The sequence below is a fragment of the Micropterus dolomieu genome, linkage group LG07, assembly GCF_021292245.1.
Source record: "Micropterus dolomieu isolate WLL.071019.BEF.003 ecotype Adirondacks linkage group LG07, ASM2129224v1, whole genome shotgun sequence".
In the NCBI taxonomy this organism is placed as follows: domain Eukaryota; kingdom Metazoa; phylum Chordata; class Actinopteri; order Centrarchiformes; family Centrarchidae; genus Micropterus; species Micropterus dolomieu.
In genome coordinates, this window is record NC_060156.1 from 27,175,502 (window position 1) to 27,187,996 (window position 12,495).

Sequence of the window (12,495 nt, forward strand, 5' to 3'; positions counted from 1 at the left end):
GGGGTTGAGTTTTGATAACTCGTTACAGGTGTCTGGCTGATCATCTTCGAATTGGCTGCTCTCTTGCTCATGTTTAGGTTGTTTTGGAATAGTTTCGTTATATGTTTCTGAATGACTAAATGGACTCCTTTTATTTTCACAGACTCCCATCATTGGCCTTTGGTAACCCCTCCTAGTCTCTTATCATTGGCTCATGGAAACTCTGTCCACCCCCATTATTTTGTATGTGACGGCATGTGGGAGATAACTGATGTGGGGTTGGGGCCCTTACTTCTGGTACAACCAGATTATTATTTAAACTCTTGTCTCCGGCTGATAAAAATAGCTAAGACTAGGCTACAGCTTTGGAGTGATAATGATGGCAAGTTTGTAAGACAAAGCAATAGCAAAGATTTTACTTTAGTTTAACTTCAGTTTAATTTTGGAACACTCTCTTATTTTGCTGCATGCTGTTGAAGGTAATTTGTAATGCTGTTTAATTTTACTCACCGTTATACCATTTTACTGCTTTACTGTCATTATTTCAATTTATTCTTCACTTGTTTAATGATGGTAAGTTTGTCACACAAAGCTTTAGCAAAGATTTTGAAGGTAATTAAAAAATGCTGTTTAATTTTAACTCACTGTTATACTATTTTACTGTAATTATTTCATCTTATTCTTTAGTTCTTTAATGATGGTAAGTTTGTCACACAAAGCTTTAGCAAAGATTTTACAAAGTTTAATTTTGGAACTCACTCTTATTTTGCTGCATGCTGTTGAAGGTAATTTGGGACCGGAAATAGCTGTCAAAAATGAGTTTGATGGAATGTCTCTTATAATTCTCTCTTATGTGGGCTGTTAATCCCTTGTCTGAGAAGGACTTTGAAAACTGCTCACACAGCGTAGTGAAACATTTTAGCTGCCGCTGAAAATTTGTCTGACGAGTATTGCATCATCTGATCTGCTTTTCTTATTGGCCTTTTTAGCGACCACCGATCAAACTAGTTAAAGCCATTATCAGCCAATTATGATCGGTGACCGATCGATCGGAGCACCCTTAATTGACACGGTCCTTTTCTGTGCTTCACAGAAGGCAAGCTGTGTCATATGAGCCTCCCTCCCCTCACCAGGTGAGTGGCATAACACGGACAGGCTGCAGCTGGCCAGATGGCTTACATGCAGTTTGACTCCAATGCCACAAGCAGAATAATTCCTCCTCGGCCCGCCACTGTCTCTACGAAGTGGCTCTGGAGCCACTGCAGCAGTTGGAAATCACGGTCTGTTTTATCTGGATGATCTGCTGCTGCTAGCGTGGTCCCAGGACAAGGCAGTGGCTTAGACGGCCGAGCTTGTCACACACCTGGGTTTCACTGTGAACTGGAAGAAGAGCGCTCCTCTCCCCCTCCCAGAAGCTGGTGGAGCTGCTCTGCGTGTTGACTCGGTGAGACAGAGACGGTGCCTGATCGCTGTTCCTCTGTCTGTGGGTTCAGATCTAGCCTATTGGCGGAACCCCTGCTCTTTGCCGGTCGGGGTTTCCCTGGGCAGGGTCACGTCCCATATCTCGGTCTTCATAGAGGTGGCTGCTTCTGTGGGCGCACACTCATCTGCTTTCCAGATGCAGGGTCGCCTTACTTGTGGCTCTGACATTGGCCAAGAGGGTCAGCAATCTGGCTGCCTTCTCTGTGGCTCCATCGCATCTCAGGATTCAGGGTGACAGCTGCTCAGCTGTCCTGCGCCCAAACCTACATTCATGCCTAAGAGCATCACCAGCTCCTTTTGGTTGCGGGTGATTGCTCTCTCTGGCTTCTTTCCTCCCCCCCGTGGGTCTGAGGACGACACTATGTCCCACTTCCTCTGCCCAGCGCGTGTGCTGTCCTGTTATGTGGCGCACGCGGCCTCCTGGCATCTGTCTCACTGGCTGTGCGAGGTATAACTGGTTCTACAATTACACTTGCAATATTTTAGAATGCACACGCAATTTAGTAGGCTACTCTTTATTTGGTTTATTTGGTGTTAGTAAATCCGGCCCGTGGACCTTCCGGTGTTTCAGCAGTTTTTCTGCTCATGTTCAAAAATTTCAGCACATTCACAATCTCTCCCACATATCTGTGTTCTCTGACATCGGTTTCGTTCTTTTTGAAAAGGTGTCAATTCATTTGAAGTCAGTTGACAAATTGAAGTAAGCCTGTAGTCACAAATTCATGATGGAGTATCAATACAAAGTGATGTATGTACGAGGTATCATTATTGGAGTTTAGTGATCTGGGAGAGGGTAAGGGAATAGGACGACCATTGTCGTTTTGAGACCTGAAATGCTCCATGAAAGTAGCACTGTCATTCCACAACCTAACTTTGCGTGACTCATGGACATACTTCATCTTCATAGCAAGGCCGCTGTGACGTAAGATGAGATGATTGGAAAGCAATAATAGTTTTTGAGATGTAAAGATGAGTTAGGGCTTGGCTTTGTTTTTGTTGCAACATCATCATCATATAACTGTTGTTCTGTCTTTGACTCTGGGTATTTTCTCTTGCCGACTTTACAAGGAGCCAGGGATAGGTCAAAGACTGCACTAAAACCCAACACACAGCAGTATGGACTCGTCTTATTTCCAGTGGTACCTTATACCACCATCTTGGTATCATTGTCACAATTTTAAAGTGACAGACCTAAAGGTAGAGCAATGGAGGTGTGATTGTGTTGTGCATTTAACATTTATAATGAGATAAAGAAACAATATTGACACAGTGAATGAGATTATGAATACCAGAATTGAATTGCTTTCCATTCCTGTCTGGACTCGGATATCTGGAAGGAGCGTCTCGGGTTACGTATGTAACCCTGGTTCCCAGAGAAGGGGAACGAGACGTGACGGAATACCGGAGGAGTATAAAGCACACCTGTACACACTCATCATTAGCGTTTTTCTATTCAGCAGGCGCTCTGTATGTTGTTTGAAGAAAGCTCCAGTCCTACAAGCAGTGTGTCTTACCTGAAGAAGAAGTCTACCAGCATGTCCGGCAAACAGATGTGCATGTGTTTTTTCTTGCCCTCGGTACATCACGGATGGAGATTCTCATGAGATGTGTGTCTCATGTTTGGGAATGGAGCAAGCCTGGGAAGCTCTCGAGGGGGCTGCCTGCGCCTGTTGCGAAGCCCTTTCCGTGCGGGTACTGAGGTACAGCATGGCTCTCTTTTCCGAGGATGGCCAGATGTGTTCTCCCCGTGGCGCGGGCCCTGCGGCCGCTGAGGCACCCCGGCGGCTTCACTCATGGGGTTCACAGCGTGATCTGGCTGAGGATTTCGGGACGGCTGAGGCTTTTTCCTGACCTTCATCCGCTGGCTCCGACGCTTCCTTTCCTCGTTTGGGAGCCCGTTTCTCGGCTTCTCCCGCTCGCGGTTTGGATCCGGAGACGCTGCAGCAATCCGACTCTGAGGAGGTGGATGTGCTCAGCGTAGTGGACGATGACTTCCGGCTGTCGGGGCGGCGTCATCAGGCGGCACCCGACTATGACGTGCTGCTGGAGGTGGTGACTAGAGCCGTGGCTAAGCTCAGGAAATGCTGACACCCAGGGTAAAAACCAAGTCCAGTGTATGACCACGGTTATGTGTTTGCCCTTTGACATGTTGTTTGAAGTTAAAAGAAGTGGCCATATTTAAAAAGTCAGTTGCATTAACATTGGTGGGGTCATCAACATGAATATTAAAATTGCCACAAAGAACAATTCTGTCATAATTTAAAACCAGAATAGATAAAAATTCAGGAAGTTATGATAAAAATCCTCCAGGCGGTTTTGGGGGGCGATAAATTATAACAAATATGATAGGTTGCAGCCCTCCCAAGTTTAAGAATGAGAACTTGAAAGGAGTTAAATTCATCAAAGCGTACTTGATGACAATTAAAAATTTTCCTATACACGCTCACTAGCCCACCACCACGACCACTGACCCTCGGTTGACTAAAACAAACATATTGAGGTGGACACAGTTCAGCTAGTTGGCTATAGTCATTCATTTGCAACCATGATTGAGTTAAAAACATAAAATCTCGATTTGCAGACAAGATAAAATCATTTAAGATAAAAGTCTTACTTGAAAGTGATCTCACATTGAAGAGAGCCATTTTAAATGCATTTGTTCTAGGTGCTGGAGTTGGTGCAGTTGTCCTAATCCTTATAAGATTACTATGATTTCTGTGTGGGATGTGCACATTTCAGTTTACTGGTCTATGCGTGATGATGACAGGAATAGAAGTCTTTGGAACAGGGCTGGGAGCAGACAGCTTTACATGCCAGCAGGTGGAGACAGTTGTTTGTGGCAGTGAGGCAGAGTTCTGTTCAGTGACAGGTGGTGTGTCCAGGTGTGCTGCATGAATGATTAGTCATTCACGTAAGTCATGTGTGGACCGCACCACTTGCTGTATGTGCGCAGCTAACATTTCTGAGCCCCGTTTGTTTGGGTGAAGTCCGTCTGTCTTAAAAAGAGACATTCTTTGCCAAAAAATAGTTATCGACACAACACACACCGTGAGCCCTGCAGACGGACTGGAGCCAGTCGTGGAGGCTGAAGAGTCTACTGAAGCGGCCATCACCACGACCAACTGTGGGAATGGGACCAGAGATAAAAAGGCACTTAACACACTGCTTTAAAAAGTTAAAAAGACAGTTAAAATCTGATTTTGTCAGCTCAGACTGCTGAAGAGCTGTGTCATTTGTTCCCACATGGTCTATCACTCTTGTGATGGAGGACGGGAGCAATGGCATCAGGTCCTGGAGTTTTAAATGTCAGCCGTGGCGGCACCGGGGAAGCAGTGAGTTGTAGCGTTAAAGAAACGGATGTTTCTGGTTATGGAGTCACCAATTATTAGTGTGAGAAAAGGGGATGAGGAGATGCCGGTTGTGGGGTTCTAGAGCAGGACTGAGCAGAATCTGCTTCAACACTGTGTGCGGACTGAGGATGTAGTGTGTGAGCTGCCAAGTGTTGTGTTGGAGTAGCAGTAACAGAACTGAGAGAAGGGCTACCCGACAGTGCAGGGTAGAGACGGCCTCCGGAGCATCTGAGCACAGCCTCCTTCAGGATCCTACGTCGGGAAGTGGAGGTTTTTGACAGGGATGACGGCCGCCGATCAGGCCCAGCAGCAGACTGGGGGCCCAGCTGATCACCGTTTGCCACCAGTGCAGGAGATGCAGCCGGTGGAGGAGATGCAACAGTGTCGGCAGGCACTGTCCGCCGAAAGGGATCCGTATCAGGGAGACTCGAAGCCGCAGGTGCATCCGCTGGATGGACCGGAGTGTCGTTAGACAGGGCTGCATAGCCGTTGGAGAGGCCGATGTGCGGAGGAGAGGCAGCCCCATCCAAGCCTTTCTTGCAGCCATGGACCACCACTTCAGCCCAGGTTGACTGATGCTTCGGAGTCGAGCAGGAGGAAAACCTTGGAAGGGTAGAGGGGTCCCACAGCACGGTGTCCTGGATGTTAGGAGTTGCGCTGAAGCCACATCCATAAAGCCAGTCAGCAGGGAATCTTTCTATTTGAGTTCCTCTGAAAGTTGTCGGATGTCTTCCATAAGGTCAGCAATCTTTTTGTTCACTTTCTTAAGGAGTATGCAGTCCTAATGGGGCAGAGTTATCTCGGCTAGCATAACGTTAGTCGCCGGAGCTTTGTTGTGATCAGTAGTGTTGATAGCGTTTTTACGTTCATCTAGCTTAAAATCCATGTCGGATGACTAAAATCCTTAACCCACATAAAACTCAAGTTAAAAACTGAAGTTAAATAAAAGGATATAAAAAAAGCAGTTTACTCCAAGCTTCTCCCATGATCAAACGGTGTTGTTGTAAGAGCATAATCCAGACCGACTACAGGTGTTTTTCTTGTCCAAAAGCTGCAGTGCTGCTCCCGGCTCTTCTCCCCCAAGTTTAACAACTCTCCACCAGCCAACAGAATTTCAATCGCCCGCTCTGCCTGGCCCTCTCCACACAACGCTCTGAAGCTGTTGGTGATGTATGGACAATCTCAACATTGATAGGCTATTGCGACTCAGTGATCATGCGACTATCTTGCTGGAGTTAAAAATATTCAACTCACACGAACACCTTCGCGTCGCTGGCACTGCCCCCTTCACACCACCCGACAGGAAATCGTAGCTCTACGCGTCTTAGCATTGACTTTGTATGCAAACGCACTGCCCCAACGCTCACTTACTAAATTTCTTGAATCATCCTTAACATTTACCTGCAAAACTTGCTAAAAATCCTTAGTCTGTCTCTCAAAAGTGAACATGTCAGTGCCATCAGAATGACACATCCGTGTGTCATTGTTTACAAACAAGATAGTCAAAATGTTTAGCCATGTTGTCAATGTAACAGTGTACTCTGTACTGTGTACTGTAAGTATTTTCTGATATACACTATCACTAAGGTTTTGATGGCAATGATGAAAATCATTGAAATCATTGAAATTCACAGTTGCATTTTTACTATATGCACTGTAATTTGTTAAGAGAGCACATCAGAGTGATGCAGAAAATAAAACAACAAGACTATTTTACAGCACTGCATAGCACAACAGAAATAATTACAAAATAAGAAGTGGAAACATGGAACACACCCCCTCAGGTTAACATTCCTGTCTATTGAACCACAGATTCTTATTCACAGCACAACAGATATCTTCATCAATTTACTGTAGGACACATTTACAAAAAAAGTCTAATAGTCATATGTAGAAAAAAATGCAGATTATGAGGTGTTTAACCATTTTGCATGTAGTGACTTACTGTACGCAATGAACTTATGACTACATGTTTTGGGGGAAAGACTACTCAACACAGAACCAGTACGCTGTAATACATTGTGATCAACATGACATACAGTAAGCAATTGATAATATATATATAATATTAATAATCATTACATAACGTAACATAATCATTTGCATAAATGTGTCAAAGCTTGTGCAATTTGCAATTTCTCCAAAGACTGAGAAATTGCTTTTACATATGATGTGCACAAGTGACTAGATGATGTGGAGGTTGAACAAGTAGAATTTCAATTCTGATCTGTGACTGAACAACTGTATTCTATAATGACATACTGATCGAAGATAAATGCTTTACATAATACTTCCTGTTTTTAATGTTTTGTAGGTCAGTGTGTTATGAGTGACAATGTTTGCTTTCTGAGTGAGAATTGTTAGATTCAAATTTATTTAAAGTGTAAAATCACCAGCTGTGTGGTCCCAGTACACAGAGACACAAAGATTGCAGAACTGGACAAAAAAGGCTGACAACACAAAACAAGATTCACACATTAAAAAACAACAATAAAATACACAATTATAAAACTAATAATAAAATAAATAGACAATTAAACTGTATAAAAATTCATAAAATACTCTAACTGCCCTAACTATAAGACTTCTCACAAAATAAGAAAAACCATGCCTAACTAAAAGCTTTACTAAAAAGAAAAGGTTTAGCCTACTCTTAAATATGGAAAATTTGGTTGCTTCCCGAACCCAGACAGGGGTCTGATTCCACAACTAACGTGCCTGATGGCTAAAGGCGCTGGCTCCCATTCTACGTCTACGGATCCTAGGCACTAGAAGTAGCCTTGCATTTTGGGAGCGCAGTGTTCTAGTGGGGAAGTATGGTGTAAGGAGTTCTTTCAAATAAGATGGTGCCTGACCATTAAGGGCTTTGTATGTAAGAAGTATTTTAAAATAAATTCTCAATTTGAGAATCTCAAGTTACTAAAACAGTGGTGATACGATCTCTCCTGCTAGTTCTAGTCAGTATGCGTGCAGCAGCATTACCTGGAGAGACTTTTTTGAGCACCCTCAAAGCACGGAGTTACAGTAGTCAAGCCTTGAAGTAACAAATGTGTGGACAAGTTTCTCGATGCAGAAGGTTTCTAATTTTCGCAATATTGCGAAGGTGAAAATAGGCAGTCTTTGTAGTTTGCTTTATGTGTGAGTTAAAAGATATGTCTTGATCAAAAATAACTCCCAAATTCCTTACAGTGGTGCTGGAGGCCAATGCAATGCCATCCAAAGCAACTATGTCTGCAGACATGTCTCGGAGGTGTTTGGGTCCAAGTACTACAGCCTCAGTTTTTTCAGAGTTCAACATCAAGTAGTTATAAGACATCCAGGTCTTCACATCCTTGATGCACATTTGAAGCCTAGCTAACTGGTTGGTTTCGTCAGGTCTGATAGAAAGGTATAACTGAGTATCATCAGCATAACAATGGAAATTTATACTGTCATTCCTAATGATATTACCTAACCGAAACATTTCTAAGCTGAATAAAATAGGTCCATGGGTGACTCTGCTGTGCAGAGAGGACACATCATTTACATGTACAAACTGGGTGCGATCTGATAAGTAAGATTTAAACCAGCTTAAAGCAGTTCCTTTAATGGTGATTAAGTGTTCAATTAAGTGTGTCTCTGTAATAAAATATGGTGATCAACTGTATCAAATGCTGCACTTGGACCAATACAGAGACTAGTCCCTTATATGATGCAGTTAAAAGATCATTAGAGATTTTTTTACCAGTGCTGTCTCTGTACTATGATGCGTTCTGAAGCCTGACTGAAAGTTGTTCAAAGAGTTGATTTGCCACAGTTTTTTCAAGGATCTTGGATATGAAAGAAAGGTTAGATATTGGTCTGTAACTGTCTAAAATCCCTGGATCTAGAGCAGGGTGGTTTAATGACCCCTTCCTTAAAAAATTGAGGTACATAGCCTGTTGTCAAGGAAAGGTTGATAATATTTAACAAAGAAGTGCCAACTGAGGGCAAAACCTCTTTGAGCAGTTTGGTTGGGATGGGGTCTGTGAGGCAGGTCGTTGGTTTGGACGAGAACTGAAGTAAGTTGGTGAAGGTTGATGGTAGCAAAACAGTCTAAATATCCATTGAGCTTTAAAGGTGCTTCTGAGGAGACTAAGGGCAGGTTGGCATCCATTGAAGACAGGAGGTGCTGAATTTTATTTCTAAAACATTTTGTCGTTGAAATAGTTCATAAAAATGTCACTTCTGAGGTCGAGAGGGACACATGGTCCTTAGAGCTGTGGTTTCCCATCAATCTGGCTACAGTGTTGAAGAGGAACCTGGGATTGTTCTTATTTTCCTCTATTAATTTTGAGTAATAGGCTGCTCTGGCGCTGCGGACGGCCTTCCTATACATTTACAAACTGTCCTGCCACATTGAATGAGAATCTTCTTGATGTGTAAGACGCCATTTCCTCTCAAGTTTCCGTGATACTCTCTTTAAATTGCGTGTTTGGCTGTTGTACCATGGAGCTAGTCTTCTCTGTTTAATCAGTTTTTTCTTTTTCAAAGGAGCAACAGTGTCCAGTGTCATTCGGAGCAGTCCTGTAGTACTATCAACGAGATAATCGATTTATGAAGGATCAATTTGTGAGGGATTAACGTTAGCATAAGAGTCTATAGGAGGTATCATGAAACACGGAATTACACACTGATGCAATTCAATACTAGGTCAAGGGTATGTTTGAAACAGTGTGTGAGTTTATGAACGCCTTGACAGAAGCCAACCGAATCAAGGAGTGAACTAAATGCAGTGCTGAGGCTGTCATTCTTGACGTCCACATGAATATTAAAATCACCTACAGTCATTACTTTGTCATACAATCATTACCTCATCTGTTTTGAGGACTAAATCAGATAAAAATTAAAATATAAACTGGGAGTAAGTACCGGGAGCACAGTACACTATAACAAATACAATCTGCCGCATAGTTCTCCAGGTCGGGTTTGAAATACCAAGAACAAGGCTTTAAAAAGAGCCATAACTTAGTTTAGGTTTTACCTGACTAAAAGGCTTGAATGAAAAATAACTGCAACTCCCCCTCCTCAACCAGTGCCTCAAGGTATGTGTGTATTACTATGACTGGGAGGAATGGATTCATTGTGGCTTACACAATAATCATGTCCCAGCCAGGTTTCAGTCAAACTATCAAATCTATATTATGATCTGATATGTGTTCATTAACTAGTACAGCTTTTGAAGAGAAGGATCTGACATTTAATAGCCCACAATTAATTTTCATGTTATTATGTTCTTTTGGTGCAGTCATCTTTATTAAGTTGTTAGGCACCGCTGTTCTTCTCTTCAGTTTTGATTTAGGTGGCCGAGGAACAGATACCTTTACTATGGCAATATGTGAGTGATGCATGTTTGTACTTGTCAAAATTAAAGATGAGAGTGACTGACAGGGGGAGCCACTAGCACTAACAGCGCTGGTCTGTGCAGCTGTGGACATAACATAGAGTGGCAGCTTCTGTGGAGGGGGTGTGTGGCGTAAATAGTCAGACATGTGGGGCGCATTGTACGGTGTGCTGGATATTAGCAGCCAACATGCGGCTTCCTAATCTGCGAGGATGAACCCCATCAGTCCAGAAGTATGTGGAACGGTTCCAGAATAAATTAAAATTGTCAATAAAACCAAAGCCGTGAGTTTTGCAGGCTGATTGGAGCCAGGAATGGAGGTAAAGGAGTCTGCTAAAACGTTCCGCATCAGACCTGGTAGGGCGATTACCCTTCGACTCCGGGTGCGGAAGACCCCCGGATCGCCGTAGCACCGCCTCCTTCAGGATTTTTTGTAGAGCAATGGAAGTTGCAGAGCGGGATGAAGGTTGATGAGGCTCGCCTGTTGTTTGGCCAGACGTCTGGGCGCTGTCAGCCACCAGTGTTGGGAAGGTGACAGCATCGCTGAGTGGAGGGGGAGCTGCAGTCTCACTCTGCGCCGTGGTCTGGCCTGTACCCGGGTGAGGTTGGGTATCAGGTCAGGTCAGGTGGAGAGGCAGCCCCGTTGGAGACCCTCATACGACCGCGGATCACCACCTCAGTCCACGGCGTCCCGTTTGGTGTTGAGCAGGAGGGCCGCGGTTGAAAGGAGGGATCCCACACTGACGTGTTCTGGAGGGTGTCTTGTGAAGTTAACATTTGTGAGTGCTCTGTCATCACGAAGTTAGATAGCAATGGGAGACGGGTGGGACAGGAGTGAGTCCCTTTGTGGGTTCTCTCCAGGTGCACCGTCCAAAGACATGCGGCCTAGGTTCATTGGTGACCCTAAATTGTCCTTAGGTGTGAGCGTGTGTGGCCCTGCAATGGACTGGCGACCTGTCCAGGGTGTACCCCGCCTTTTGCCCAATGTCAGCTGGGATTGGCTCCAGCCCCCCGCGACCCTGTACGCAGGATAAGCAGTTGACGATGGATGGACTGTATACCAGGCTGCTGGGCAGGACAAAAAGAACAAAATACATTAAGTAATAAATTAAAATGCCCTGCCTTATGGCTTTTCCACAAAGGCATGTGGCAGGGCAGAGAGGTGCTGGAACAGAGCCATAAGTCAAGCAATAACAACAACAGCCTCTCTTTGTCTCGGAGGACGGGAACCCATGACTCCTGCAGAGCACTACACTACTCATTCTCTCCACTCTCATCTCAGGCGTCATATACACACGCTTGACAAGCAAAGTTATTTCACACAAAATGTAAAGGTTTTTTTTGACCGGAAGGTTACCGTTGCGCCGTTTCAACGAGTGCTCCGGTGCGATCGTTTCGCTCTCAGAAGTGTTGTAATCCCACCTGCAGTGTCTTTTTGGAGATTTTGTAAAATTAATCCATAAAGATGCATCCACCACCAAATGTCTTCTGTAGGAATGGGGATCGTTAATTTTTATTGATATTGATATCCTTATTGAGACTGCTTAACGATCCGATTCTTTATCGATACCACTATCAATACTTTACTATTATTTAGTGATGGTTATTTGGTAAGACCAGACCCAACGGGCATGAGGTAGGCCTGCACGGTGTGAGGAAAATATTCAATGTGCAATAACGTTATATATTGAGATGACATATCACTTACGATAAATAAACGTATATTGAAGTGTACAAATTAACTGCCTGGTTGTTTTTAATGTAATATTTTAAATACAGCTAAATGTTGTTTCTAGACCAGCAACATTAATGTTTACAACAGCAAAGAAACTCATTTACTTTATCTGACATCACAAGTAGTGAGTGATGTTTAGAAAGAACATCAGTCTGTATCAGTCCCTCCTCCTCTCTCGCTGGCTGCAGGTGATGTTACCAGGTAGGAGGAGGAGCGTCTGGTGTGTCTCAGCCAGCAGCTGAGTTTTTAAGACTACAGACCAGTCTGTTCTCCAGACAGACAGCTTTCTATTTAGCTTGTTTTTAACATTTGGTTAATGCCAAGCTAGCGTTAGCTGTGCTTGTATAAAACATACAGAATGAGATACTGAGGACAGAGATGATTTAATTAACCATTTCTACATGTTTAATGTTACCTACAGACAGGTGTATTGATAAAGTATTGTCTTTTTATTTGCAAAGGTTTTATTGCACGTACTTACAGTAAAGAGCGTCATCAACTAACGTTACAGTAGTTTGGAGCTAACGCCTCTCGCTCTGCTGCTGCTTTGTGTGTTTGTATGTAGGAGCCGACAGAGGGCAGGCAGA